We start from the raw sequence: 25,221 nt of genomic DNA, 5'->3' as shown, positions 1-25,221 counted from the left end.
ATTTAACAAATACCATATCAATGGGTTGCTAATTACAGATTATAGGCAACGATGTCAAGAATAACCTCCTTAAACCTTCCCCAAGCACTAGGACGCTCAGAATTTCCCTCGATGCCTGTTTACACACTTTTAGAGTCTAATACTTTATCTCTTCCTCTCAATATGATTCATCTCCACCCTGACACTATAATAATAAGACTAAAAATATTACAGCATATCAAATTTGGAGCGAGGCAGTGAGAAAATCTGGGAGAAGTTTCCACTCGAAGCCTCTTCTGTTCATGTCTATCACAGCTTCTCATTACCTGAGAACGGAAATCACAATGAATGTTTCTGCCGTGAAGAAGTGCAAGAAATAAGAAACTGGAATGTAAAAAAGACAGTGTTTTTGATTATATATAATTTGGGTGAGTATAGAAATAGACCATGGAGGAACATGTAGATGTGCATAAACATAGACATACATTTTGGCAAAATTCAATTGCATTGTCACAGAAGTGTGACCATAAAGTAATAAGATTAGTTTCCTTGTCAAACTTGCGGAAATCATTTGTCATTCTGTATATGTATGTATTCTATAATTGTGTTTCAAATGTAGCAACCCTTAAGTACCTGGTCTCACAAATACACTGGAGTCTATTCTCAATTCTACATTCACCCAGTTAGATTTATGACTCTCATAAATAATCCAAAGATTCAGGGTCCATGATTAGAATGGACCCATAGACAAATTAGGTAGACATGAGGCATTAGGGCAAAACACACAGGCCCACCCTAATTGAGTAGGCAGCTACCACTCTCCATTCTAATGAACCAGTTTCAGCTGTACTAGAAAAGTCCTCTTGTCAATAGAAGAAGTCCCAAAATTTCCATCATCTGCATGCCTGACACCCACATGGCTGACATGCCTTTAACTACCATTTATGGACCAGGTACTTTATATACCTAATCTCTAATCCCTATAGCCACTCACAAATGTGCATATTACTATCATCATTACTATTTAACACATGAGAAAATAGGCTCATAAAGGTTAAATGACTCGCCTAAGGGCCCACAAGTGATGAGTGGATGAACATAGATTAGAACTTCTAATTACCAATCTTCTGTCTTATTTCCAAGCTTTGTGACTCAAAGACAAAGCTTGTCATGCCACAATTAATGTTCAAATGCAAATGTAGACAGCATAAGATAGTAAGACTCTGTGTAACTCACACTGAGGATCCAATGAGGAGAGCAGTGGAGCCCCCATACGTGGTAAGAGTGTGGAAAGAAAAGGTTGCAGAGAAGTGAGTCTGAGGGTCTTAGGGACACAGTGTGCCTTCTCACAATTCTACCCAGGGGGGCGACTGAATTCTCAAAGCCTTGTCTTCTTTTATCTCATGAGGCAAAAGCTCACTTTCATTCTGGGCTTCAAAGGTAGCCAGCACATTTGAATTACCCAATTTGTCATAAAATATTGTTAGGAAAATGCCAAAACTGTCAAAGATGAATTAAATTTTTCCAACAGCTTGAGTTGGACTCATGTCCCTTCTTTCATTTGATATGTTACTGCTTGGTTTTTCACAATCTTGATATCCGTACTTAGAAACAACATTCTCAGACACCAGATATCAAGGAAGGGTTCAGGCCCTACTGCCTGAGTTCAAATTTTCAGAGTTTGGAGGAAGGCAGCCCAAGGGTCACTGGAATTATAATAACTAAAGGGAAAAAATATATACCAAGTTAGGCTTATGGCTTCCTCCCTAACTACCCAAGGGACAGAGATAGGGAGTAAGATAACTAGATGACATTTTTTGTCATTGTTCTTCCTAAAGGTCAACATTTCTTCAGATCTGGTTAAATTTTCAGCATTCTTACCTCTGCATGTTCTGTCCAGCCCCTCCTATTGCTATAATTTTGAGGAAGTCACTGAGAGAAAGTGCTGACTCATAAAATTACTGACTGGAAGCCAGTAAGTGACAGCACTTACAGGCAAGGTTGTATTAAAAAATGTAATGAAGTCAAGAAATTTCTCTGGGGGCTTTGGCTTTTTACTGAAGTAAAATAATTTTCCCACACCTTTGTTGTCTCACTTTGTTGCTTTTCATATTTGCAACTTTGATGACCAGAAAAAAAAAACCCACAAAAAACCCAAAACAAACCAAAACAAAAACAAGCAGAGGAAGAAAGAAGGGAGGAGGGGGGTGGGGAGAGAGAGAAAGAGAAAGAAATACGTGCATTAAAGAAAGGATTTGTTATCAGTGCCCTCTTCTGGAAACACATGAAAGTAGCTTGGAATCGAGCTGTAGCATTTCTTTGAGGAGAAGGCAAAGAGATTTATGCTGGCAGACAGTGTCAGGCTTCCATGTGTCTGATGTTATTTGGGGTTGACATAATGAAGTAGAAAGAGCCCTAAACTTAGAAATCAAAAATTGTGGATTTAAATCCAGCCTTTGCTCCTAACCTTCTACAACCTCAATATTTAAATCATTTGGTGTTTTCAGAAGGGTAGACCATATATCTGGATTAGAATCACCAGAGGCTTTTGCTAAAAGTGCAGAATCCCAGGATTCACTCCATCATTGGAATCAAATGGCAGGAAGAGGTATGAATCTCAATTTTAAACAATTTCCAGGGAAATTCTTAAGTAGTGTTCTGGCTTAAGGTTATCTAATCTGTAGGTCGATAACTACAGAAAACTGATGATTTTCTTAGATTAAGTGACATATAACGCCCCTTACACATCTAACGCTTCATGATCTTATAAAACAAAACAGAAGGAATGATTCCTCAGTGGATTAACAAATTGTGATAGGCCCATACTTTTACTCCTCAGGAGTAAAAAGGAATGAATTATTGATACATGCAGCAACATGCATGAATCTCAAAATATTTATGCTAGGTGAAAGAAATCGGACACGAAGAGATTATTCCATTTTCATAAAATCCTAGAAACTGCAGAGTAATCTATACTCACAGAAAGCAGACTGGGGATAGGGGCAAAAAGAAGGAGGTTTTACAAAGGGGGCAACTATGAAGCTTTAGGGGTGAAGGAAATGTTTATTATCTTGACTGAGGTGGTGGTTTCCTGGGTAAGCACATATGTCAAAACTTGTGAAACTGTACACTACATCTCTGCCATTTACTATAAATCACTTACCTCAACAAAGTTGAAAAAGAAAGAAAAGAAAACAAAGAAGGGAAAGGAAGGAAGGAAGGAAGGAAGGAAGGAAGGAAGGAAGGAAGGAAGGAAGGAAGGAAGGAAGGAAGGAAGGAAGGAAGGGAGAAAGAGAGAGAGAAAGAGAGAAAGGAGAAGGAAGGAAGGGAAGGAAGGAGGGAAGGGAAGGAAAGGGAAGGGAAGGGAAGGGAGGAAATGGACTAGGATCTTGGGGAAGTTTGGATATCCATCTTCCTGGATATCCAAGATTTCCTTTCCACCTGTAGCAGACAGGAATCTTTCCTGAGTTAGCGGACAGGAAGAGTGAGCGTCCCTGGACTGAGAGCAGGGAGGCTTTGTTAAACAGGGAAGGATCTGCGGGCATCCTAAATCGCTCCACTTCAAAGGCCGGAGAAGCAATTTGGAAGCTGCAAGAGCAGAGCTTGTGCAGTGGTCTGCATAAGCTGCAAGCCAGAAGCCTCTGCCTGCCACCCAATCCATTCACAGCATTGTGGATACTCCCCACCTGTCTCCCTGTTTTGTTGCAGAGCTGGGTAGTGCCTGGATCAGTCCTCATGTTCAGCACATTCAGCCCAGGCTGGCATCAGGGCTTTGGAGGCTGTATCATTGGAAAGGCAGTGTCTGTTTAAAATTACCTTGCTAGGCCAGGCACGGTAGCTCACTCTTGTAATCCCAGCACTTTGGGAGGCTGAGATGGGAGGTTCACTTGAAGCCAAGAGTTCAAGACCAGTCTGGTCAACAGAATGAGACCCCCATCTCTACAAAAACACAAAAATAAAAATAAATTAGCCGGGCCTGGTGGTACACACATGTAGTCCCATCTTCTCAGGAGGCTGAAGCGGGAGGATCGATTGAGCCCAAGAGTTCAAGCCTGCAGTGGGCTGTGAGGGCACCACTGCACTCCAGCCTGGGCAACAGAGCAAGATCCCATCTCTTAAAAAATATATATATATATGTATATAGTACCTTGCTAGCCCAGAGGAGTCTCGAACTGGCGTCAAGTTGAGGACTTGCTCCAGGCTCTTTCAGAAGAATGTTCCCAGCTCCCCACTGCCACCTCAGCTGAAACTGGGATTGCAGTCTCTATCCACACACTCCCTTCTCTTATCCTCCCAATTGGTTTCCCCTCTCCCCCTCCCACAGAGCCCACTTTCTGAGCTCTGAGCTCTGCTTTCTGCAAGCTTGAAAGAAGTTTACTGGAAGCTCTGGCAGAAAGTTAAATTGAATAAAGATCAAAGTTAATAAATTTCCTGGTAAACCCACAGATGGTCCACTTTAAAGGCAATAGTCCCATTCACTTCTGATTAAAATAAAAATTGTCTGTAAGAAAACTCCCTAGAACAAAGTTGAATGATGGAACTATATTAAGAGAGCAGTTCATTACCCTTAAGTGAAAAATGCACAAAGTCATCATTCAGAGGCAGTCATGGAGTGGTGATGGTAAAGAGGTAATTAAAGGGACAACCTACATTTAGCTGAACAATTTGGGAAATCCTAGAAATAGAACAGTCTCCCCAAAATGCATACTATCTTCAGGCTACCTAGATGATCAGATTGGTGTCACATTTTATGCATAAGTCCAGTTACCTTTGAGTACCAGAGTGCAAACATTAGAAGCAAGTTCTGCCCATGGTCACTAATTTGGTTTCTCTGTTTTTGGAGAAAGCATTTACTTGTATCCATTTCCTCATCTCCTAATATTTATCCCCATTAGCAGGTGCATGTTACCTGACCAACCTCAGGGAGGTATGTACTTGCATATTCACCTTTCTCCTCCCTACCACCAGGGCCACCTCACATTTTCCAACTTCAGAAACAATGAACTTAGTAGAATCTTAACAATTTTATTAAAGAATAGAAATGTACTGTTAATTACACAAAAATTGGTGGCAACATTAATTAGACTCTGGATCATTGATATTCCTCATTCCTTCCCCTTTTCTTTCCATGTCAATGGAGCATGCAACTTTATTTACACCAAAGACTTTCTTAGGAAAAGTATAAATTACAACATTCTATTTCTAAATTCCTCAGCCACAGACTCTTCTGTAAATCTTGGTAGGTCCACTTGTTTGGAAAAGATGAAAATCTCCAAGATTAACTGGAAATTTGTAGACAAACTTTGGTCCAGCTCTCCTGTGCTCTCTGCATTTCTTTTTTTTTTTTTTCTTTTTTGAGATGGAGTCTCGCTTTATCGCCCAGGCTGGAGTGCAGTGGCTGCAATCTCGGCTCACTGCAACCTCCACTACCTCCAGGGTTCAAGCAATTCTCCTTCCTCAACCTCCTGAGTATCTGGGACTACAGAAGCACGAACCACACTTGGCTAATTTTTGTATTTTAGTAGAGACAGGGTTTCACCATGTTGGCCAGGCTGGTCTTGAACTCCTCACTTCAGATGATCCACCAGCTTCGGCCTCCCAAAATGCTGGGATTACAGGAATGAGCCACCGTGCCCTACCTGCTCTCTGCATTTTAGAGATGGAAAGTGCTAACTGTGGAGGTAAAGTATTTCATGAATATATGCAGACACAGCAAAGACAAGTCGAACCTGTATAATGATAGTACGCTTTAGATTTTATGGCCAAAGCTAATTTTAACTAAACAAAAAAGGCCACCCAAATCTCCAAATTCTTATTCTAATTGCTGCTGACTTAGAATGATCCTGGGGAGGTCAATTACCATCCTCTTAACTCTGTTTTCTTCTGACACTCTCTATCAAGTTCCACTAAGTATATCAAAAATTAACAAAAAACTCTTTGACTTCCTTAGATGGGAAGGAATCCAGGCAGATTAATAGGACACAGTATTGCAATTCTTAATCATTGAGATTGCTGCAGGCTGGCAGGTGTAATTAAACAGTCATCAGCCCATAAACTGCAGGGTGAGAGTTCAGTGCCGATGTGTCAAATTGGACAAAGTTAACCAGAGGGCTCACCTGAGGAATGAAACTGGGAGACACTCAAGCTTTAGAGTGCCCCATTAGAATCAGACAGTAATTATAAAACAGGATTCACGGAGAGCTCTTTCAAATTCCAGTGAAGAGCTCATTTCTGAAGCCATTTGTTAAGTTATTGCAGCCGACTATTGCCATTGCTGCAATCGCTTTTGCAGAGCCAAAAAAGAAACTAATTTTAGCTACGTCTTCTTCTACCGCTTACCTTTCCTAGGAAAGAATTTTCTTCAGAGAATCTGAAAGTTGAATCTTCTAGTAATAAACACTTTAGAAGATAGAAAGCAAGAAAAATCTCAGTCGAAAATCTTTTCACAAAGTAACTAAAGAGGCATTATTGGAAACAAGTGGAAAGGAATGGCAAACTGTCACAGCTGTGGCTGCCTGCTCTTAAAAGTAGGAATGCAGTAGAAAGAAAATCCTTGTGGAAAAGTTAATATGACTGTGGATGGTAGGGATGCTGGTGCTACCCCTGGGCCTGGGAGTAATCACCCACTCCAACCAGCATAAACTCCAGGGAGCATGAGATGTGGCTCCCCTTAGAGCTCATCAAACAATTCTGGGGACTCACAGAAAAAGGCGTTGCCCATCTGAGTGTATGATAGTGTTGTTTCGGTGGGGAAGCTTCTTCATTATTCAGGAACACGGTGAATGATTGACACTTACTCCAGCACTTGGCGGCAAGCAATTTATGATGAACCTCCATACGTGGTTTTTTAAAATCACCTTAAAATTAATGGCTTCTATAGCCCAGAAGAAGGTGGTGGAGGAGACGTGAGGCCTCTTGAGTTTGGAGCTCAGGCAAGGAAAAGTTGGATCTGGCTATAAACGGACCCTTGGGGTGAGAAACCTGGGGACCTCGGATAGGATTGTGAAAGTGACTGCACTGCCCCCATGTGGACAAAATGGTTCTCTTCCTGGCTTTGCTCCTTTGACTCTGGGTTGAAGGTCACAGGATATAGGATTAAAGAATATTCTGGGATCTTCTGGGAACAGAAACAAGCATTGCTTCAGTGTTCACACCACCACAAGGCTGGCTTTGCCATATAACCCTGGACCTGCTGGCATTCTGCAGTCTTCTTTTTTTTTTTTATTACTCGCTTCTTGCCACACGTATTTGTTGAGTTCTGGTCATGGGACCATGATAAGCCCCTGGGATGGTCAAAAGCCTGAGGTGCAGTCCTTGCTCAATAAGCAGATAAGATAACCCTCACATCTCTGAATGCGAGCTGATAAGGTGGCAAAGAGAACAGGGCAGCAAAGTTCTGTGACACAGAAAGAATAGAGAAGGATTTATTCCTCCAGAGAAGGCTCAAAGAAGGTCTTGGGGAAGAAGAGAACTTTGGAACATGTTTTGAAATCCAGGAGGATGTCCCCGTGTGGTGGAATAGGAGGAAAGTGCTGGGAACAGAAGGAACAACATAAACCATGGCACAGGGACCTCACTCCTCTCGGCGAAGTCCAGTAACCCTTCTGGCTAAAATGAGAGGTGACTGGGTAAAGGAAGGAGGACCCAGCGTGAGACCACACAAGGAGGTTGTGGACAAAACAGGAAGTGTTTTACAAATGCTTGAACTTTATCCTCTAGACAGCAGGAGCCACTGAAGTCTTAGAGCAGATAAGATGTGATCAAAGTAGTACTTTTAAACAGTCACTCTGGCAGCATTGTGGTGAATGAATTTTGGAGTTGGTGTAGAACCTAGAGGAAGGAAAGGAGGACAAAGGCCACTGTAGTATTGGCCAGGGGAGAAATGAGGAGGTCTGGGTGGGGTCATGAAGTGGCAGGTTTTAAAGCAATATTTCTGATAGACAAGTGGTAGGCTTGGAGATTTATTGGATGTAGAGGTTGAACGAAAGGGAAACAAAGGATGATTCCCAGGTTTCTAGTTTGTATCTAGACTACAGGAATGTTACTGCCATTAACCATGGGAGGAATTATTGAGAGAGGAAAAGATGGTGCAAGGGGGATATTGGGCATTTGCTTTTGGTCACGTTGGGCTCATAGCCAGGGCTGCACCATGGGGAACTGCAAATGTAGGTCTGGACCTCAAGTATTTATGACCCATTTTTATATGGGTCATAATATGGCTCTGGAATGTTAATGTGTCCAAAGATTCCTAATAGGTGGTGATGTTTCGCCATCCTTGTGTCTCTGGTTTTAGCATAGTACCAGAAATGAATATGCCATGCTATTATCTGAAAGCCAGAAAAGAGACAGACGGCAGAACCTGGAAAACACCAGATTCCAAGGACAGTCCAAAGAAGATTGAGCCAGCAAGAAGGACTGAGAAAAAGCAAAACCCAGGAATGAGAATTCCAAGGAAGAGGAAGAGATTCACATGTCTATGCCTCAGAACTCAGAAGAATGTAAATGGGATATCTGAGGTCATTTTTTACCTTTAGTAGAGAGGTGAATATGCAAGCTGGTTTGGAAATGATTTGGGAAAGAGTGAAAGGTGAAGCCATAGGAAAAAAGATCAGACTAGACTTCTGGTGAATTTAGACTTCAAGATAAGGAGAGGAGGTAAAAGAGTTGTAGATTGACAGAAGGATTTCTGGGCTGGATGGATGGTTGCTTTTAAAGAAAAATTAGATTTGAGTATGTTTATGGGCAGAGAAAAAACTCCCATGGACAAAGAGAAGCCAGTGATAAAAGTCAGTGGGATACATGAGGATGGGCTAAAGAGAATAGGTGATGGGGTAACTTTACGAAGGAGCATTTACATCTAATCCTCCAAAACAGGAGGGGAGAAGAAAACAAAAATAAGGAAGCTCTCCTTAAAAAAATCAGCTTCTAGGCTGTGGTTATTTCTTGATTACACATCCTGAATTTCTCCAGAAGTGCCTGATTAGAAGAATCTTCCATAGTACCCACTGCAATTGATGTTGAAAAGCCAGAACTCCAGTTTTTCTTTTGTATTTGGTATAGGCAAAACAGAGTTTTTACTTGCAGCTTTTATTTTCTGGTTTTTATTTTGAGCTATTTCAGCTGCAGTCAACAATGGAAAATATTAGACCAAAAGGGACATAAAAGGAAAGGCCTTCCATTTCGCCATTAACTAGCCTTCCAGGAAATACCACCACTTAATAGCCACAATAGGCTGCACCGCAGCCCCTCCCCTCAACTCTTCATCTCTTAGTTACCCTGGACAAGTGAGGTACCATTGACATTCCCCACAATGGAGTTCAAAACTGTACACTTGACATTACAGACAGTAAAATATCAATTGGTAGCTATTTCTCATTTCACATTGGAGTCCTCTCCCTGAATATGATCCTCTAAAGCAGAGCGAGAATTCTGAGGTCTTTGGTCCTCACACTTTCAGTTTTATGATACAGTCCAATCAACGAGAGTTCTAAACTTTACACACAGTTTTAAATGGCAAAGCAGCTCAGGATTTTGACTGACTAAATTTATTTCTCTAATTTTATAATAATTACCCTACTTCCTTTGTTCCATGTACTATTTATAGCCTGAGAAGATATCAGATCTGAGAGGTTCTACATAACTGAAGCTTTAGTTTGGATTTTATCAAAATGGGGAAGAAATGCAAAGGATTTATTTTTCTGAAACCACCTTTCCTCTTAACACTATGAAGGTTTGATAAATGTTGCATACACCACCTTCTGCGCCCCACTCCCACTATCCCCAAATGTACCTGACAAAGTTTTGCAAATGGCAAGTGATGAATGGTACAAAGACCATCTGCCTTTGGCTGGAAGAGCCAAGTCCAGGTCTTAACATGAAACACTTACTTTAGTCCTGATGTTCTCAATGGATATGACTTTATGACTACAGGGTATACTGAACCGCACTGCAAACTGCGTCGGGATTCCTTTGCGACCAACCACACCACATCAAACTGCACTCTATTCCTGCTCTATCTACAAGTCTTCCCAAACTTACCTTCTTTTCTTGCTAAACATCTATTTCAATTTTTTTATCTTCCCCCCTTTATATATCAGCATTCTCTAGAAGAAACTAGAGCATTTTAGGTGGAAAATGTAGCCTTTATGTAACAAAAAGAAATTTCAAAATTGTATCTCTTCCCCAAATCTTTCTAGGTCATATATTGTGTCAAGAAGATAGCAGGCTAACGTCACCCTCTAATGGAAGAGTGTTTTCAGGCATTTAACTGCTCAAATGGACCATCCTTAAGGTCATTCAACTTTTCGTTCTGATACCATTTCACCAATCACCTTCTTAAAAAGATTTTTTTTTCACTTCAAATTCAATTCTAGCTCAATTTTCTCTTATAAACCAGTTTCCCATTTTGATTTCTTTATATTTTATTTCTAACAGTTTTCTAATAAAATTAATATATGTTGGCGGAGCGCTGTGGCTCACGCCTATAATCCCAGCACTTTGGGAGGCCGAGGTGGGCGGATCACTTGAAGTCAGGAGTTCAAGGCCAGCCTGGCCAACATGGCGAAACCCCATCTCTACTAAAAGTACAGAAATTAGCCAGGGATGGTGGTACATGCCTGTAATCCCAGCTATTTGAGAGGTTGAGGCAGGAGAATCGCTTGAACCTGAGAGGCAGAGGTTGTAGTGAGCTGAGATCGTGCCACTGCACTCCAGCCTGGGTGACAGAGCAACTACACTAATTATGCATTGTTCATATATGACTATTCCTCTAAAATACGTGTTTAAAGTCTTTGGATTCTAGCATATTAAGATACCACTATTTCATCAATCTCTTACTATCAAATATGTAAGTTGTACCCAGTTTTTTCAAGTTATCAGAAATATTGCTATTAAAATCCAGCTATATTATCTAGTGAGTCTTACTATTTCCTCAGACTGATTTCCTAGAGCTAGAGGCAGACTGGATGGAATACTAGATTTATTCCTGTCTATTAGTGTGACTCTAGACAAGTTGTTGAGTCTCTCTATGCCTCGGTTTATCTGCAAAATGGAGATTATGATAACGCATAATTCACAGGATTGTTGAAAAATTAAACTTAGTAAAAGTGCCGAATAAAAAAAAAAAAGTGCCGAATAAATATTTGCTGTTGTTATGAAAACCTTTAAAGTTTTCAATGCATATACAACATTTTAGGATGTTAAAACTAAAGTTTGACCCTGCCACTTGGAAACAATAGACTCCAGAACCCACACTCTTAACTGCTATGCTTACTAACACTCATGAGCATAACAATTCCAGTTCTAGGAATTTAGGCTGAGGAAATACTTGACAGACACACACAAAGTAAAATACATGCGATAGATGTTCCACACCAAAGGTAGGTGCCTGAACACAATGTTCAAAAGATAGACAAAAAAGCTAGGCTTTCTACTTTAGATCACTCAGGCAAAGACTAAACAAGTGCTGAGTGTGGAAGAAGTGGATTTGGGAGGTGAGGTCTTCAGCTAAGCTGTGCCTTGAGAGCCTGCCCATCACCGGGGAGAGGGGAGCCTGGTATCTCCCACTACAGGCTTAGTGACCTCTTCCATTGCTGTGTCCCATCCTCTGAGAGGCCAGAAGATTCAATTAACAAGTAGCAAGAGGGAAAGAGAGGAGTGAGAGAAGGCAACCAAAACCACCGTGCAAAGAGTAGGTGCCCCAGCAAACACAGACCTCAAGTGGGAGAAGTAAAGGAAATGTCTTACCTGTGAAATAAAAGACCGAAGTTTGATTAATAGCTTGGATTGTATACTCTTATTTCTGAATCAAGCCAGCATTTGTGGCTTAGACCATAGGCCAATCTATTCCCCAAGAGCAAGCAGAACAGAGGGGCATCCAAGTTCTCAGCCAGCGAGTAGGGGAAGCTTCCACCACCAAAGCAATTTTTAAGTAATGATAGGAGACACAAATGAAGAACCCATCACGCTTGTCCAGTGGAAAGGCTCCACATAATAATAAAACATTGCCGCCCAGAAAACTTGTCTCAATTTATATTCCAATGAGCAGTGTACAGGAGTCTCTTCTTCCCTCACTATGAAATATATGATTTATAATTTGGTTTCCCAAATAGATTTTTTTTTTTTTTTTTTGAGATGGAGTCTCGCTCTGTTGCACAGGCTGGAGTGCAGTGGCACAATCTCAGCTCACTACAACCTCCGCCTCCTGGGCTCAATCCATCCTCCCACCTCAGCCTCCCGAGTAGCTGGGACTACAGGCACCCAGCACCACGCCCAGCTAGCTTTTTTTTGTTTTTTGTTTTTTTTAATATTTTTAGTAGACACTGGGTTTCGCCGTGTTGGCCAAGCTGGTCTCGAACTCCTGATCCACCCACCTCAGCCTCCCAAAGAGTGCTGGGATTACAGGCGTGAGCCACCTTGCCCGTCCCCAGATAGGTTTTATTTGTGTGAAGAGAACAAACTGAATGGCTGACACAGATATATTGCTTAGCAAGTATATTTCTAATAGTAAATAAATAAATTGGCATTTTAATTTATCAGCCAGCCAGTGTTTTAAGAGATTAGTTAATACAAATAAGCCCCCTAGAATGAAGTCACTTCTCACAGAGATGACAATTCAAGTTCCCACCCGTGCCCAGCCGCGCAGGTCCCCAGCAGCCCCAGCGCAGGCGGCCTCCAAGGTCCTCCGGGAAGCCAGCTGGCAGGTTGGCCTGTCTTTAGCACCATTTAAACTGCAACAAGCAGAACAGCAGGCTTTGAGGAGTGAGGACATGAAATGTCCTCCCGGGACCAAGAAACTGGATGTTCACAGATCCAGTTTCTAATTGCAAAGCAGCTAATCATAGAGCATCTAATTGAGAGGGAGCATTTGAACAAAGAGTGGAAATAACCCTGCCACCATTCAGCACGGAATGAGACCCGGGCCTCTCAATGAACAACTCCTTCCAACAAAAATAGCAAGTCTGCGGCGCCGCGTAAAGGTGCTGGCAATGGGGTGTGTGCACATTACTGTGACAGGCAAACACAGCATCAAGAAAACACTGAATCTTCCTGTTTATCCCCAGAAGGACTAATAACCAGAGTGAGAGGGAGAGCTGCATTCTTCTTCATTTAGAAACGAGCTCCCACTAATGCCTGGCTCTCCAAGTTTATAGACCAAATACCTGCTCGCACTAAAACTGCCACATATTGTAAACCTCACCAAGGAAGTGAATCCATCACGTTCTCGCTCCCTTAAGAATAGTTTTTCCCTGGAGTACATAACCCATTACTGCATATCTTGTAGAAATCAAATGCAGACTCTATCTTCCCCCACAGAACAAATCGGTTTTGCAGAAAAATGCACAAATCATGACATTTTGTTTTTCTTTCGCTTTAAGGCTTTTATTTCATTATGGTTGTTGTTTTCTTCTTTTTCTTTGTTTTCAGGCAGCAATTCCTAAGGCATCACTACACTTGAATTAGAGCCACAGCTAGGGAGGGGACGCCATTCCCCACTTAGTCTCTAGCCACAGGGATGGTACCGTGGCCCACTCCGGACCACAGTGAGAAGCAAATTTAGGAGCATGCAAACCCAGGTGATTTACTTTGAACCCTTTTCTGACTCTTTGTCTCCCACTCTTTCCTACATGTTCCTGATTTGATCCCTCCAATCAGGAGACATTTCTCTGTTATGTCACTAACACTGTCAGTCACCAGACTTGTTCTTTGGGTTCAGGGATTTATTATTCACCCTGTACCCCTAGGGCTGGTGCTGGGTGTGGCACATGGTAACCCATCAATGAATATTTGGAGATGCCAGGCACGGTGGCTCACACCCATAATGCCAGCACTTTGGGAGGCCAAGGCGGATGGATCACTTGAGCTTGGGAGTTCAAGACGAGCATGGCCAACATGGTGAAACCCTGTCTCTACAGAAAAAATATTAGCCAGGCCTGGTGGCACATGCCTGTCATCCCAGCTACTTGGGAGGCTGAGGCAGGAGAATCGCTTGAACCCAGGAAGCAGAGGTTGCAGTGAGCCGAGATTGCACCACTACACTCCAGCCTGGGTGACACAGCAAGACTCTGTCTCAAAAAAAAAAAGGGGGGGGGAATGAAAGAATGAACTAAATATATTTAAGGAGGACTAAATAAAGAATCCAAAGACTGACCCTAATGCTGGATTGTAAGGAAATTTGTATTAGTTGAATGCCTACTGTGTATCAGTGATAGACAAGGCACTTAAAACTCTCATTTAATCCCTACACCCTCCATATCATACCACAAGTTCAGCAGTTTCTGTATGTATCTGGGCTTACCTCTATGAAGACAAGCTATTTCTAGATATTGAGCTATTTTTATAAGAAATTAGAAACACAAAGAATGACTTTAGGAAATAAGGATCACAGTAGTTTCTTCAATTAACTTCTTCTTTGTATTATGTCTTATCAATGCCCAACTAAATATCTCTGTCATTATCTATCTATCCAACTATCATTATCTACCTACTTTTTTTTTTTTTTTTTTTTGAGATGGAGTCTTGCTCTGTTGCCCAGGTTGGAGTGCAGTGGCTCAATCTCAGCGCACTGCAACCTCCACCCCAATAGTTCAAGAGACTGTGCTGCCTCAGCCTCTCGTATAGCTGGTACTACAGGCACGTGCCACCACACCTGGCTAATTTTTGTATTCTATTTTTATTAATAGTAGAGATGGGGTTTCACTATGTTGGCCAGGCTAGTCTTGAACTCCTGCCCTCAAGTGTGATCCACCCGCCTCAGCGTCCCATAGTGCTGAGATTACAGGTATGAATCACCATGCCAGGCCTATCTTTTTTTTAAAGGTAAGTTCTGTAGGGAAGAAAGGAGGAGTCAAAAGCCATGTTTTATCAGGGAAAACTTCTATACACTTAAAGATTATTTTAAATACCTAGAGCTCATTATGGGTACTTCACATAGGATGATCGGAGATGGTTAGAGTCAGGAAAGCATGTGATACAAGCAGGAAAATGACACTGTATGCAATTTAATCTCTGAGCATGCACAAGTACTCCAAGTTTCTGCAGTGCTTTGGGACACTGCCAAGGATGTCACAAAATTGACATTATCTTCAGAATGGGCTTTTAAGTCAAGGTGATCCCATTCTGTTCTGATGTATCCCTCCTAATGAACAACCTTAATTATCTCTTTCTCTTAAAGATAGAGTTCGGGGAGAAGGAATTATCTTGTTCTTCTGGTTGGTTAAATGTGGATAAACAAGAGTTTAGAATGCTTTACTTCAATAAATAAATAATGCATCATTCAGGCTGAAGGCCCTGTGTAGGAACAGCGCAGCCCTTTCTCGGGCCAAATTTTGTCAGGTGGACATCTTAAGATTATTTCAAATTTTCCAACCTTTGGAAAGCCATATTTCCTTCCAAGAAAAGTAGATTTTCTTCTCCTAATTTTCCTTCCCTTGTCACATTCAGGATGCTACAATGTTAAGCAGGGCCAACCATTGGAGTCTCTGACGGAGAACTTGAGTGCATGTCTGAGCAGTGGGGACCTGAAAATTGTAGCTGAAACCTCAGGCAAGATAAGCCATTATCTTTCACTTCCATGGTTCTTCTCTGAAGCATAGCTGAGCCTTGCTCATTTCAGCCCAAAAAAGAGAACTTGATGTGCATAAGAAACCATTTACATATTTGTTTTCAAAGGAATTACTCAAAACCTGCCTACCATTTCCAGTTTATGAGTAATTAGTTAACCATTTTAATGATATCAAAAACTCATGGTCAGCCAGGCTCAGTGGCTCATGCCTGTAATCCCAGCTCTTTGAGAGGCTAAGATATGCAGATGGCTTGAGCCTAGGAGTTAGAGACCAGCCTGGGCAACATGGTGAAACTCTGCTCCCCCCCAAAAAAAAAAATTAGCCAGGCATGGTGGTGCACATCTGTAGTCCCAGCTACTTGGGAGGCTGAGGCACAGGGATCACTTGAGTCCAGGTGGTAGAGGCTGCAGTATGCCGGGATTGTGCCACTGCATTACAACCTGGGCAACACAGTGAGACCCTGTTCCACAAAAAAGAAAGAACAACAACTCATGGTCAAGCAAATTTAAGAGAATCCCCAAAGTAATTGTTTAACACAAAGTAATGTCAGGTTTTCAGTCTAGGTTCTTAGGAGAGCTTATGGAGCCATGTGCTGAGAACTTCAACCTGTCAGTTCAGATGGAAATGGAGCACTGGGAGCTTTCCTCCTTGAAATCTGGTCTCCCTCATAATGTTACACAGACATCCCAGACACCCAGAGATTCCATGGACCCCACTTCAAAATCTGCTTCAATATCTCATCATGTTCATGTTTTTTTCCTCTCTTTTAAAGTTTTTTTAAGAGACAGAGTCTCACTCTCTTCCTCAGGCTGGAGTGCAGTGGTGCAATCAGAGCTCATGGCAGCCTGGAATTCCTGGACTCAAGCGATCCTCCCACTTCAGCCTCCTGAGTAGCTGGGACGACATGCGTGCACCACCATGCCCAGCCAGTTTATTTTATTTCATTTTTTGTGGAGACGGGGTCTCGCTTTGTTGCTCAGGATGGTATCAAATTCCTGGCTTCAAGTAATCCTCCCACCTTGGCCTCCCAAAGTGTTGGGATTACAGGCATGAGCCACCATACCTGGCCTTGTTTTTTTTTCTTTTTTTTTAATGCTAGATTGGATCCCTACGTACATCTTTTTGTCCTTCTCTATCTATCCTTTAAAACCTGAATCAGAGGAACAAATCTTTCATGGGCTGATCTTCTCAGGTTTTCTCTCAAATGTCTATCTCACCATGTTAACTGGCTGACAAGATGGCCCCACTGTTCCTCCGAGCCTCAGACCTACACACTGGAAAAGCACACAGACTCCGCTGAGCCTCAGACCTACACACTGGAAAAGCACACAGACTCCGCTGAGCCTCAGACCTACACATTGGAAAAGCACACAGACTCCGCTCAACACAGCTCTCAGGCTTTACAGTCTAGGAGACTGAGGTCCAGTATAAAAGACGAAACAAACTAGGAAAGGGAATGCCTCCTCCCTTGAGTTCTTCATTGACCCTTTCTGACTTTCAGCAACCTCCCCATTCAAACCTGCATTTTCATCCGTCCCAACTCAGGATTCCACAGCTCAGAAATCTTGTGCCCTAAATGGAAGGCAAAGTTGGGTTGTGCCATTTTATTTTTATCTATGTATGTATGTATGTATTTTGAGACAGAGTCTTGCTCTGTTGCCCAGGCTGGAGTGCAGTGGCACCATCTCGGCTCACTGCAACTTCCGCCTCCCAGGTTCAAGCAATTCTCCTGCCTCAGCCTTCCAAGTAGGTGAGGCTACAGGTGCCTGCCACCGCACTCAACTAATTTTTGTATTTTTGGTAGAGACAGGGTTTCATCATGTTAGCCAGGCTGGTCTTGAACTCCTGACCTCAAGTGATCCTCCCATCTCAGCCTCCCGGAGTGCTGGGATTACAGGTGTGAGCCACCACACCCAGCCTATCATGCAGTTTTAAATACCTTATTTCAATTATCTACTAGTTCAGTGCATTTCAAGTATTGGTGGGATATTTAATATGCCTATGCGAAGTCAGATTTTCTTTTCTAGAGCATTAGTATATTGTTACTGCTTTTTGTATCTTTTGAAGGTTCTGTAAAGATTTCCCTTTCTCATCTCTAATGTTCCCCTCTCTTTACTGGTCACACACACACTTGAGCAGGTTCCCATTTTCACCCATGCCCTGTTCCCATACATCTCTTAGAGCCCATCAACAGCATTTGTTGTCACTGGAGATGCATCCTCTCCACTCTCACCCCACAAAGCTTTGAAAAGGAACCCTATCTCTTCCCGAGGCTCCTTCTCCAACAACGCAAAATGACCTCATTTTTTTAGACATGAATATGCCTCAAGGGTTCCTTGAGGGTGAGCTATGTACACCTAATTCATGATTGAATGATAATGACGCTAGCAGACATCCCAGAGGCTTCTCAGGGGCCTGGCAATGTGCTTAGCTCCCTGCAGAGGCTAACTCACCTAACCTTTACAATTCTCTCACAGTCTAAGTGCTAGTGTTATCTTCATTTCACAGAGGGGACATCTGAGGCTCAGGGGACACCAGAGTTGGAGGGAGTTTAAGCAGAGTGACCCAGTGTGACTCAGCTAGTTAGTAGCGGAGGCAGGATGTGAACCCACGCAGTCAGGCCCTCAGAGCCACATTCTGACCACGGAACAGTCCTCTCCACATGTGCAAAGACAGACAAAACTCTGTGGGCTACTTCACCCAGCAGGCCAAGGAATAATTACATATGCACCCAGGTATTATTGAGAGGCAAATTCAGCAAATATTTTGGTCTGAGCATTTTTCAGTTCTAACCATTTAAAAGTAACTTTCGTTCTATGAGCAGAAGAATCACAGATTTCTATGCTGTAAACAGCAAAGGATCGGTCATACACGTAAAACCGTAACCATTTTCTTTATTTCATAGAGGAGAAAAGGAGTTTTCTTACGCTCACAGGCATTTTCTCTGTGCGTTAAGCAGTCTTTCCTTAGGCACACAGATGGGCCTTACGACAGCTTTAAGACTACTGGAAGACTTAATTTTCTGAATCATGCTCAAAGACTAGTACTCATTCTAGGCCCCACACAGTTTCTCATAAAACATTTTGCTTCTAAGTGAATTGTGAAAATGGGACTCACAAAATGATGACAGAAATACTGCTTTAAAAACCTTTCCAGAAGGTTTCATGGAAATACAATCGAATATATGAGAAGAAAATGTCTAGTTGTTATTACAAAGGTGTAAAGGAAATGAGAGAGGGTTACTTTTTACTGGAAACTGCCAGAAAGATTCACTTCAGACCATACTTTACTCATATAATCTGTTTTATTTAAAAATAATATTGAAATAGTACTAAAACAATTTTAATAGAAATTATGCCAGCCACAACTAACATTCATTCTAGTGATTTGTAGTAGATAAAAATAAGGAATTACTATGAGCTATTAAGAGAGAAATTAAAGGAACATTTTCGTCATGAAATTTCAAAGAGAATAACAAGAAGACATCTCAGTCATGCAAACCTTTTGAAAATATACTCCCTGACCACTATTTCTGAAATTATTAAGGATGTTCAACAAAACACATAGACAAATCCAATTAAGGAGGAAACTTACAAAGATATAACAAAGAGGGAAGCCAGCCAAGCAGGGCAGTGCAAACAAAGCCCACGGTAACAGATGGAGAGCAAACACACAAGCAGTCCACACTGCACCATTCAACAGATAGTATGGTCAAGAGGGCATATCCTAGTGATATGACAAATGAGGCCTATTTTCCTCTAACAATTGATATAAGGTAAGGCCAATACGACCTTTAAAGAAAACGAAAATGTTTGCAAGAAAGCCGTGTACAAATACAAATAAACCAAGCATCGCCTGATCTTGAGCATGTTAGAGAACAGGATGCATTTGACCTTGATGACTGTCCTTATGAGGACGTGAAGTTAGTCACAGAGGATGACATGTCTTTCCTGCTGATCAATCACACCGCTCAGTTCTTCACTAAATACTTTGTTCAATTATACCATCACAGCTCTTATTTACAGGACTGAATGTAAATTGCTAACCTTGACAACATGAAAATAGGGTTTACCCAGCCCAAATTGGAAAATTATGGAGAAAAGAGGTGCGGGAAAGTATGGGAAGATAATTTCTTCGTCTCACCTAATGAGAGGGAAGAGATACTATTAAAAAGTAGAGACTTCAGTGTATTATTTAATTATGAAGGCAACAAGTATAGAGCAACGTCCCACTAATAAAAATTTCCCCCGACACTTTACATGACTTAAAATTTGTCATTTACTTCAGGTTCATATTATCTTAGAAAAGTAAGTGTTCTGGTTGGGCACAGTGGCTCACACCTGTAATCCCACTGCTTTGAGAGGCTGAAGCAGGAGGATCGCTTGAGCCTAGGAGTTCAAGACCAGCCAGGGCAACATAGAGAGACCCTGACTCTACAAGGAATACAAAAAAATAAGCTGGCTGTGGTGGTACACACCTGTAGTCCCAGCTACTTGGGAGGCTGAGGTGGGAGGATCACTTGAGCCCAGAAGCTCAAGGCTGCAGTGAGCCATGATCATGCCACTGCACTCTGGCCTGGACCACAGAGTGAGACCCTGTCTCAAAAGAAAAAAGAGAAATAAGCATTCTGTCCCCTCTTCAGAGCATGATTCTCTCTCTGATTAAGACTCCTCTAATTTCAAGAAGCTCTTCCTGATTATTCAAGATGGTTCAAATTTAGAAGGCACCCTTGATCCTCTTACTTTTTTGTGACTAGCGCAAGTACTGGGACATAAAACAGAAGGTCCTCAAAGAATAACCATATTCCCTCAGTATCAAAATCCTGCCATTCGACTGATCAGTCCCACCCCCCACACACCAAAGCATGCTGTGGTTCAATTCCAAGACTTTTGACTGGTGTCCGATACTTTTAAATGCCTCTGTTACCTACTTCTCTGAGACATCAGACAAGTCTGAACCTTGAGTTTCAGTCAAGTCTGAACAACTTGAGCTTCCCCCATGGTAAATTAGAGGCATTGGGATCCATCCCACAAGGTTGTATTGATAATCAAATGAGGTAACACGCAAAGTGCTCAGCACATTGCAGATGTTACAACTTCCTTTCTTCACCTCAATGGATTAAATGTGTTGCGTGAACTACGAAGTGTTCTTAATATGTTTTGTTCTTTTTTCTCCGTTTAAACATCTGTAGTTGTCAGAATTTTTGAGAAAGGTTCTTTCATGTCTAAACGTCCACGATTCTATGGCCAGTACAGTACACTAATTAAAGGAGAAGAACCATCCTAGTTCTGCCTCTCCCAGGCTAGACCAAAAAGTGGATTGCTGCTGCCACCTGGTGGCTACAAGATAATTTGAGGCAGCATTTCACAGAAGCGAGTGCTAAACCCCCAACCCCCACACACAATTAGTGGGAGCCCGGGAAAGGGAGGACGCCCCCACTTGTTTTCTGTCTTTCTTTTCTCATGGTCTCGCTCTGACAGGGTCTCGCTCTGTCACCCAGGCTGCAGTGCAGGGGCGCAATGTTGCCTCAACGCAACCTCCGCCTCCCAGATTCAAGCGATTCTCGTGGCTCAACCACCCCAGTAGTTAGGATTACAGGCACGCGCCACCACGCCTGGCTAATTTTTGTATTTTTAGTAGAGACGGGGGTCTCACTATGTTGCCCAGGCTGGTCTCGAATTTCTAGGCTCAAGCGATCCTCTTGTCTCAGCCTCTCAGCACTTTCACAGAAATATAAACTCCATCTTCCTCAGATAAAAAGAATAAATCTTACTTTGTGGAAGTTGAGGAGTCTTCAAGCAGAGATAGAGGAAGTTTCAGGTGGTGGATTTCAAGCTTTAAAGAGGATGTGGATCACCTGCAGAACTCGCAAAACGAAGTAAAGTCCTATTTCTGATTCAATAGGTCTGGGGTGGAGCTGAAAACCAAATATTTCATAAGGAAAGTGAGTAACCCTAATGCAAGCTCTGTGATCATACTTTTAGAATCACTATATAACGGCAGAAGTTATCAGCCCCGGTTGCATATGAGAGTCACCTGGGGGCCTAAAAAAAATCTGATTCTGATTAACTTGGTCTGGGCCCCCAGGTCAATCTAATATGTCACCAAGATAGAGAATGCAGCAATTCTTAAACTTGGCTGCTTACTGGAATCATTTAGGCATTATTAAAAAATAAAGCTACCTGGGTCACACCTGCCCCCAACAAAGATAATGATGTAACTGGTGTGGAGTGTGCCTGGAGTACAAGGAGCTTCCAGAGCTCCCCGTGATTCAAACGAGCAACCGAGGCTGAGAGACTGTGGTTTAAGTAGATAGGCTTACTAAGAATTCCAGAGTCAAGTCAGGTGAAGCTGACAGATCCAGGAATGTATTTGTCTTCGCGCCACTCTATTACAGACACAGGAAAGCAAGAGAAAGATAACATGTGGTCCTCCTCTGTTCTTTGTTAATAAACAGTTTGTGCTATTCAAATAATTTGTTGAATCAGAACTTATTTTCTGTCGTTAGTATGGAAGCAAGAGAATGACAGCTAACTATCCATCCTTGATCAATAAGATTGATCAAATGAGTTAAATCTGAAGAGAGGACCAAGCCCCCCCCCCCCCCCCCATTTCCACCAAAAAAACAAAAACAGATTTTGGCCAGTTGCTGACATGAAGGAGAGTTCCTGTGTTCTGTCCTGTGCGTTCTCTTTTTGGTTTTTTGTTTTGTTTTAGACAAGAGTCTCACTTTGTTGTCCAGGCTGGAGTGCAGTGGCACGACCTCAGCTCACAACCTCCGCCTCCCGGAGGAGGCGATTCTGCTACCTCAGCCTCCCAAGTAGCTGGGACTACAGGCATGTGCCACCACTCCTGGCTAATTTTTTTTTTTTTTTTTTTTAAGTAGACATGGGGTTTCACTCTGTTAGCCAGGCTGGTCTTGAACCCCTGACCTCAGGTGATCCGCCCGCCTCAGCCTCCCAAAGTGCTGGGATTACAGGTGTGAGCCACCACGCCTGGCACAGTGAGTTATCTGGCTGAGAACTCTAACTTCTGCTATCTTTTCTGTGGCATTCCAAATGAAAGTATTACTTTATCGGCTTCCACTGGTCAGAAGGCATTGTCTTCACTCCTCTGGGCATTGATAATGTGGCAACATTGTGACAGGGGAACTATAAACCAGCTTTCCTGAAACTCTTCTGTAATGAGCTCGTCCCCATCAAAAGAAGTAGTTTCCATATTTAGCTCCATTAGCTGCTTTCTACAAAGACCAGCTTAGAGCTGTAGCGCCGGTTTTCAGATTCCAACTTCCAAAATAAGTTGACAGCTTTTTGTTTTTGTTTTTGTTTTTTTCAACCGTCCTTTCTAATGACCTCTCTGGATGGCAAACGGATTACTTTCTTGTTTTTAACTTGATCAGGCATAAGAACAAGAATTGTTAACATTTCACCGCTGTACGCTTTGGCAACATACCAGCTTAGGCTGTTTAATTTACAGCAAGATGGTTGCAGGCAAGTCAGCCTAATGAGGGAGACTAAAGATTTAGAGTTAAATATTAAATTCATCTTAGTCTTTATTTCTTGCTGTTCCAACCAATAATAATAATAAAAAAAATGCCTCTGGGGTATTCGAGCATGAACACATCTAGCTTGTGGTGCCTTCTGTAGAGCCAGAAAGACATTTAACTCCGTATTACACAGACGGCAGTCACAATATTTGTTTCCTCTTCATTTTATTTTGGTAGTATAACCTATGCTGGTTGGGGACACATTATACTAGCAAACAGCTCACATCTAAAGTAGCTTGGCCTAGGTTTTCCTTTGCGGTTTTATTGATCATCTTTCTCTCTCAAGAATTTACTATAAACTGGGGCACTGGGTTAGAGAACCGTCTGTGATGCAGGAGAGGGTACTCTGATGAAATCTTTTTCCGATTCTTGAATTTTGCTGATCAAATGTAAGTTCATAGTTGACAAGTAAGTCTCAGCGTTATAATCAAAGAAGTTGGGCGGGGCATTCCCTTCCTTCTTACCTATTCAGTCACTAAAGCACCACAAACTCAATCCTGCCCTTAAGACTCTGGTGAAAGAACTCTCCCTAAAGATTCCCAATGAATTGAAGATGTGTTTTCGTCTCCAACCTTATCTCATTCAACTCACCACCTGCTCTGGGTCCTGTGGATTCCTAAGTTCCCCTGGAGACCTGGCTTTTCTAACCTCCTCAGTTCCGATGGATAAATATTGGAGGACTTTCCCAACAAGGCACAATAGCGGGGCTCAAGCTTAATATTTTACCACCATTTCTCACACCTTCCCATGTTCTTGCTGTGCCAAACTCTCCATTACCGGAAACACTGTTCAATGTTATTCAAAAAACATTTACTGAGCATCTGTTATACCTCGAACTCTGAGCTCCTGCCAGGAATGCAATGGGAATGCAACATCTTCGTCAACTGTTCGTACTCCTGCTACTATGGTGTGGTTTTCTCTTTCTTTTTCTTCATCCTTTTTGCATGATTATAATTATTTTGATGTATTTCGCCTGACTGGAATCTCTTGGTAATAAAGTAAAATGTGGATAACCAAATCTGTCAGATCTGCTGAGGCTGGGCGCGGTGCCTTGCGTCTGTAATCCCAGCACCTTGGGAGGCTGTGGCAGGTGGATCACTTGAGGTCAGGAGTTCGAGACCTGCCTGGCCAACACAGTGAAACTCCATCTCTACTAAAAATATAAAAATTAGCCAGGCATGATGGCATGCACCTGTAGTCCCAGCTACTTGGAAGGCTGAGGCAGGAGAATCGCTTGAACCCGGGAAGCAGAGGTTGCAGTGAGCCAAGATCGTGCCACTGCACTCCAGCCTGGGTAACAGAGTGAGACTCCATCTCAAAAACTAAAAAAATTAAAAATAAATATAAAAAAATCTACTGAATGTGTTGAACACCATGTGATCCAAGGCCAAGGTGCCCTTGCACAGGCTATTCTCATTTCTTAAAGTACCTTTGCCAGCAGTTAACCTTCCTTCCTGGTTCTCTCCCTTCTAGCCACTTCCACATACCTGGTGAATTCCTGCATGGAGGAGAAGAGCCAGGCAGTGGGTCGCTACTGAGAAGGAGGGCCATGCTAGCTGACCTTGACTGAGCACTGACTACCCATCAGGTTCCGTGTCAAGTGCACTAAGCACTTCGTTTCACTGAAGCCTCTCAGCAACCCCCTGAGGCAGGTTTTCATTGTATTATTATTTTACAGATGAGGAAACTGAGGCTTAGAGAGGTAAAGTGACTTTCCGGGCATTTTAGTCCCAACACTGACACTAACGCCAACCCTTCACTACCTCCCACTCATAACAGGTGACAGATGAGCACAACCATATAAAACGTGCATAAGAAAGGAGACTGGTGACACCACAAAGGTTACAATAGTGGTTGTGTGAGGTGGTAAGGGTATTGAGCACACACTCCTCCTGCAGCTGAAATGCCAGCGGCTTGTCTGTCAAGATTGTCTGGTTTCCCCACCCCACAGGAAAGGTTGCCTACTGTGTTCTGGTGGCACTTTTCATGCAGCTCTACTACAGCACTTCTGATGCGCTTTTTTTTTTTTTTTTTTTTTTTTTTTTTTTTTTTTTTTGAGACAGTTTTACTCTTGTTGCCCAGGCTGGAGTACGATGGCGTGAGGCATGATCTTCGCTCACCACAACCTCTGCC

General features: G+C 42.4%; 1 long non-coding RNA gene across 1 annotated transcript in view; it reads right to left on the bottom strand.

The window, feature by feature from the left end:
- Window positions 1-21,307: 21,307 nt before the first annotated feature.
- The window catches only part of LOC102125234 (uncharacterized), a 50,794-nt gene continuing 46,880 nt past the window's right edge, over window positions 21,308-25,221 (bottom strand). The window contains exon 4 of the long non-coding RNA XR_010580004.1: window positions 21,308-21,459. This is a non-coding gene — a long non-coding RNA (uncharacterized lncRNA). The remainder of the gene's footprint in view (window positions 21,460-25,221) is intronic.

Source organism: Macaca fascicularis, chromosome 12 (assembly GCF_037993035.2).
Source record: "Macaca fascicularis isolate 582-1 chromosome 12, T2T-MFA8v1.1".
NCBI classification, from domain to species: domain Eukaryota; kingdom Metazoa; phylum Chordata; class Mammalia; order Primates; family Cercopithecidae; genus Macaca; species Macaca fascicularis.
This window is presented reverse-complemented; position numbering and strand designations above follow the sequence as displayed.